This window comes from Belonocnema kinseyi, chromosome 4, assembly GCF_010883055.1.
Source record: "Belonocnema kinseyi isolate 2016_QV_RU_SX_M_011 chromosome 4, B_treatae_v1, whole genome shotgun sequence".
NCBI classification, from domain to species: Eukaryota; Metazoa; Arthropoda; class Insecta; order Hymenoptera; family Cynipidae; genus Belonocnema; species Belonocnema kinseyi.
In genome coordinates, this window is record NC_046660.1 from 66,576,535 (window position 1) to 66,582,640 (window position 6,106).

At 31.2% G+C, this 6,106-nt stretch overlaps 1 protein-coding gene across 1 annotated transcript in view; it reads right to left on the reverse strand.

Moving 5' to 3' along the window:
• LOC117170934 overlaps nucleotides 1-6,106 on the reverse strand; it is a 507,802-nt gene that overhangs the window by 216,699 nt on the left and 284,997 nt on the right. The gene's annotated exons all lie outside the window — the stretch shown is intronic.

Below are 6,106 nucleotides of genomic sequence, written 5' to 3' on the forward strand. Positions count from 1 at the left end.
GTCATTCCGATAATGTAGGTCTCTATCGTACCGATTCTGTCGGTAAGCACTCTAGAATAATTATGGTGCAATAAATTATCTTACCAGCCTATCTGGTAATGTAGATAGATAAATTTTGAAATTTTCGGCGTAAAGGGCGTACGAAACAACATGAAACATTGAAACCAATGTTAAATTTTTCACCACTGGGAAATTATTTATGAAATAAACTTTTTTGATTGCCTGCAAACAAGGTTAGTTCAGGGAGATTAGTTACTATGTTTATTTGCAAGATCAAAGTTTTCGGCCAAAAATATTGTGTAGTTTGGAAGTAACGCACAGGAGAATTGTAACATACATAACCTTCAAATATACACACGTTGTTAGCAATATCAAAAAAATTTTTGAAAAAAAACACAAATAAAGTGTGCGGGGACGTCCGTTAGCATTTTCGCTATCATTTCCCAAATTTTTAAGACAAAATATTGTTTATTCTGGAAAAAAAGCCGTCGGAACCTAAAACTGGTAAAATCGATACTAATTCCTAAGCGCTATGCAAATTAATCAGATTTTGCTAAATTAAAACTTTTTTGAATTAAGCCAAAAAAAGTGTGTGGGGACGTCCGTTAGCATGGTCGCTATCATGTCCCAAATTTTTAAGACAAAATATTGATTATTAAAGAAAAAAAGCCGTCGGAACCTAAAACTGGTAAAATCGATAATTTTTCTAAGTATCACATGCCCATAAGAGTATACCGATCAAAGTTTTCGATTTCCTTCAATTTTAGGATATATCGGATCTTGACGTCTCCAGACAATTTTCTCAAATATTCAATCTGCATTTCGAAAAACCAAAAACAATTTTAAAAAACGACGGCAATAAATGCAAACTATAGGGGCATAAGGAGGAGGCTATTCCCCCGAAGGCCGCTTGGAGCGCGTGACGTCACAAGTGAGAATGCTCTTACCCCAATCGGCTCAAGATCTCGAGCGCGGGAGATTTGGAAACCGAATTAAAATCTCCTATATATTACTTTTTTGCATTACACAAATGCAAGACGGGTTGCATTGTATTCTAGAGTTTATATAGTTATATTTATAATTATATTTATTTTTTGATTTAGCAAGGATATCGTCCGTTAATTGGCTTAAAAGGTTCATTTTCGTGTGTTTTTTGGAATTTTGTAAATGCTTTAACTCTCGTAATTTTTAATTTTATGAAAACAGTCATGAGATAAATTCCTCGACTTTTTAAATACTATGAATAACCCTGGAGAGAATTCTTGAATCTAAAAAGAATTGTCTTAAAAATATACAAATGACGATCACTTGTTGAATTTATATCCATGATGGCTGGCTAACGAACCTAGGCTTTCGTTTAGGACACTTAAAGAGTGTACTAGAAGGCCAATATAATAGAATTGTTTTTTCTAAAGTTATCGTGCTGACAGACAGACAGACATAAATACATACAGAGATACCGACAGGCACATTCGTAAAAACCTATTTATCGGATTTAGGAGGTCTCATAATATGAAAATTTGACCAAAACTGGGGACAGGGGGCGGGTTGTTTAATTTTACACATGTCTAATACCTTCTCTGATGAAAATGTGAAAAAAACCATTCATAAAAATTTTTTTCCTCTACCTTCGGTGAAAAAATGTTATCTATTTATTTTGGGTTAGCTTGTGTCTTCTGCCCAAAAATTGAATTTTCGTATTTTCAATGTTTTTTTTATAAATAAAACAAAAACTACGTGTTCTATAAAAAAGCGATTAATAACAAATTTGTAGATATTTTTTGGGTGCACAATGTTTGTCTTATAATTTTTCTCCTATCTTGCATAGTTTGACCGCAAAATGCAATTTTTTATTTTTAATTAGTTTTCATAAGGTCAAAATTTGAATTTTTTAAAAAAATTAAAGAAAGCTGATATGATAATCTTGTAGGGCTATCAAAAAGTAACATTTTTCTTTTCAAGTACTATGAACAACTGTACACAGAATTTTTGAATCATGAAAAAATGTGTACTCAAAATTTTTTAAAATGGTCTCACTTTTAGTATTTTTATCCAAAATGTCTGACTAACGAACTTGGCATTTAGCTTAATACACTAAAAGAGTTACCAAAATCCAATTTAATAGATTTTTTTTCAAAAGTTATCGTGCTCACAGACAGGCAGACATACATAAAGAAAGACATAAAGACAGGCAGATAGACATACAGATAGATACATTCGTGAAAACCTGTCTTTCCGATCCAGGGAGTCTCAAAACGTGGACCTTTTGACAAAAACTAGAGAGGTCAAATTTTATACAAATCTAATACGTTCTCTGATGAGAATGTAAAAATGATTTATTTGTCACGAATAATTTTTTTATATTTCTGTTTTCAGTTTAAATTATAAAAAATAGCATCAAAACATGAAAAGTTAAATTTTTTGAAACCACACACACGAGACGAAAAAGAAATTAAAAGGGAAAAAGTTGTGGTAAGAAAGTGCCCACGCAGCGGTAACATTTTTTTACTGTTAATGACGTTTTTCATGATTAAAGCCAAAACTACGCATGCTACCAAAAAGTGGTTAATAACGAATTTTTAGATCTTTTTCAAATGCAGAATATTTTCGTATTTACCTTTTACCGTATTTTGCACAGTTTGGCCGAAAAATGTAATTTTTGGATTTTTCATTACTTTGTATACGGATAAAATTTGAATTTTTGGTTTTTAGAAAAAATGAAAAAAGTTGTTATGATAATCTCGTAGGATATTCAAAAAGCATCATTTTTCTTTCCTTGACTTTTTTGCATATAGCGCGTTATTTGGCATAAAATGTTCATTTTCGTGTTTTTTGGAATTTTGTAATTGCTATAACTCTGGTAATTTTGAATTTTTTGAAAAAAGTAGTTAGGATAAATTGTTCGAATTTCTGAATACTATGAATAACCGTACGGAGAATTTTTGAATTTTGGAAAAAGTGGTCTCAAAAATATTCAAAATTTTACACAAATCTAGTACCTTCTCTGATGAGAATGTAATATTACTAAATATTTGAAAATAATACAAAAGTATATTTGTATTGTTGTCATGTTCAAAGAAATATATTCTCATTTGTTTTACTCTATAATTGGGTGTCCATTATTTTTCAATAACGATTTTCTTACGGCAGTCAAATGATTGTTCCACTTATATAACCTCAATGTTCTTAATAATAAACTTAATTACAATCTTGAGAGATACTAAATTTGAATAAATCAGACGAGGGCTCTCATCTTATCAATCTGAAGTTAAGTAATAAGATGACCGCATGCAGGGTGATTTTTTTAACTTGAAACTTTCAAATATCTCGAAAAATAGGCACTCTATGAAAAAATGTTATGTAACAAAATTTAATCACTCTGAGGAGTACATACACTGATGTTAAAATCGGTTCTCCTACACCGCCTCCGGAGGGTTTGGGTGGGGAGAAGTTCGAAAGCTAAAATGGGAACCCCTTTTTTCATTGCATATTCGGATTCTTCGGATAAAAATGCGTATGATTTGTTTCAAAAAATTTTCTCGTTTCGCGATAGATGGCGCTGTAATCGACGAAATTCAATTTTTCTTTATTTTACTGTTACTGAGAATGCACACTTGCGATTCTGCAATACATTAACAATAAAAAATACACCATTTTCATTGTGACATGACTGACCACTCCATGTTAAGAAGTGGATAAAATTGCTGTGAAATAATGCGGGATCCACAGAAAATCTCCGATCCTCCGACGTACCCCAAAATCGAGGTTCAATTGAGTTTGCAACAAATTTGATTCACACAGATGCATTATGTGAATCTAGGGGGAAAGCACCATTTAGAGATTGTTTTTACTCATCCAGAGCATCGTGAAGTGTCGTCCGCAAGCTGTCAGTCACCTGTCAAAATGATTTTGTCGGGAGTTATTTGGGTGAAATAGATTTTGATAAGCAGGTAAGTTATAATAATAATTACCTAACTTTTAATTTCCTCCCATTTACCAGTGACTATTGGTGTCTTGAAATAAAAATTGTACTTGGCTTAGTATAATTTCCAAATCTTAGGTTAGTCAAAACCGATGCAATAACTAAGTCGTGACCGTCTGCATCGAAATTGATGCCTGGGCGTTCGAAGAAATTTCCTTTAGATTTTCTGTATTCAACGAAGTCAAGTTAGCTGGTGGTTAAAGTGAAAATACTTAATAGTATATGTATACGGTCATGACTTTTTCTATACATCACGGCTTTAGCTTAAATGTTGACGGCCATGACTAACCTAACATTTAAAAGTTGCTGAAAAATCTCTCAAATGCTCATTGGTAGATCCATAAAATTTGAGCTGCAACAAATTTAACACCAGCGTTTTTCTGTGTTAAGTCACACAATTGTTATTATTATTTACTTACCATTTTTTTAGATTATATTGTTTTTTACATATCTATGTATTTATGTAAATAATCTGATCACATATCCATATATCTAACTAAGACTAATAGTAATTTAGAACAAACGCGATAGCTTAGCAGTTTGTGGTTTCTGTAAAAAATTATACGAAAAAATAGAATTCATAAAGCAGTTATCTGTTAACTACTTGGGATTTACATGCGTAACAATCTTAACTATATGAAATTAACTAGCTAACTAGTTTACTATAGCTCTATGAATGATGTACAATTCTGCGCCTTATTTTTAGACATTAATGTTTCAAAATTTTATTTTTGATATTTACTATTGTACAGAACTATTCAAGAATAAAACCTAATTATATGTACATATATAACAGTCGTATTAGAATATTTGTGGCTATACTATAATCATCATAAGTTTTGTACTATTTAGAATCACATAAAGATATTTTGATAGTTTCAGTATGTAACTCAATAAGGCTTGTCTTTGTGTCCAGATCAAAAATTGAGTCATATGTCGATTTTTATGATTATATGTTTCTATTGTCCATACCATTAGTTTCTCTATAAATAATCCTCAAAGAGAAACTTTAAATTCTCTTCGAAACATTTTGGTTCCCCGATTACATTTGAAGTCTTTTTGTACATTTATTTTTATCAATATTTGTAGAAGGACAACTTCGTAATTTTTAATTACGGATAGAAGTTCAATTATTGTAATTTAATTTTTCTTGACACTGACTCGTAAGCTCCCAAATGGAAACTCATGTCTATCTATTAAAACTAGCCTCGGTCTCTTGCCTATTACAGACGTAACCAATTAAATGTAGTAATGCAGTATTGCCATTAATGATTATAGTTCACACGCTCTAATCAACGTACGTATTCACTACGCTCTCGGTCGATGATACTGATTTATTAAACTCATAAAACTTGCCCCCCCCCCCGAACAAAATATGCTGAATAACAACAACACTGACCTCTAAAATAATTAAATTGCTTTTTAGTATAATTAGCTACTTGCCTGAATATATAACAAATTCTACCAGAATTTACTCTCTCCAAATGTTAGATAATATTTTCCCAACTCTGCATTCTATAGGCACGATAACTTTCGAAAAATGGATCAGATTGGATTCTGCTTTGGCACACTTTTTTAAGGCCTAAAAAGAAAGAACAAGTTCGTAAGCCAACTATTTTGGATCAAAATTAAAAAATGGAGCGCATTTTCAAAATGTTTGAAACCACATTTTTTCAAGATTTCAAAATTCTATGTACGGTTATTCATAGTAGTCAGAAACAACGCATGATATGAAAAAAAATGAAGAAAAGAAACACGTTGATTTTTGAAATCATTACAAGATTATCACAGTATACCAAAAATAATTGCGCGTTCTGGAAAGATCTACAAATTTTTTATAAATCACTTTTCGATAGGACGCATAGTTTTTGTTTTTAGTCTTAAAACACAACATTTAAAATTTTTAAAAATTAAAAATCTTGGACTAGCGACACAAGCCACGAAATAAAAATTAGACAAAACTTGTTTATACAAAAAGGAGCTATAATTTTTGATAGGACATGTAGTTTTTGGTTTAGTTGTATAAAATACGAGGGTGGATTGATAAGTTTCCGGCCTGACCAAGAAAAACAACGTTTTTAAGAATTTTTTTTTTTATTTCTCAACATAATCTCCTCCAAGGCT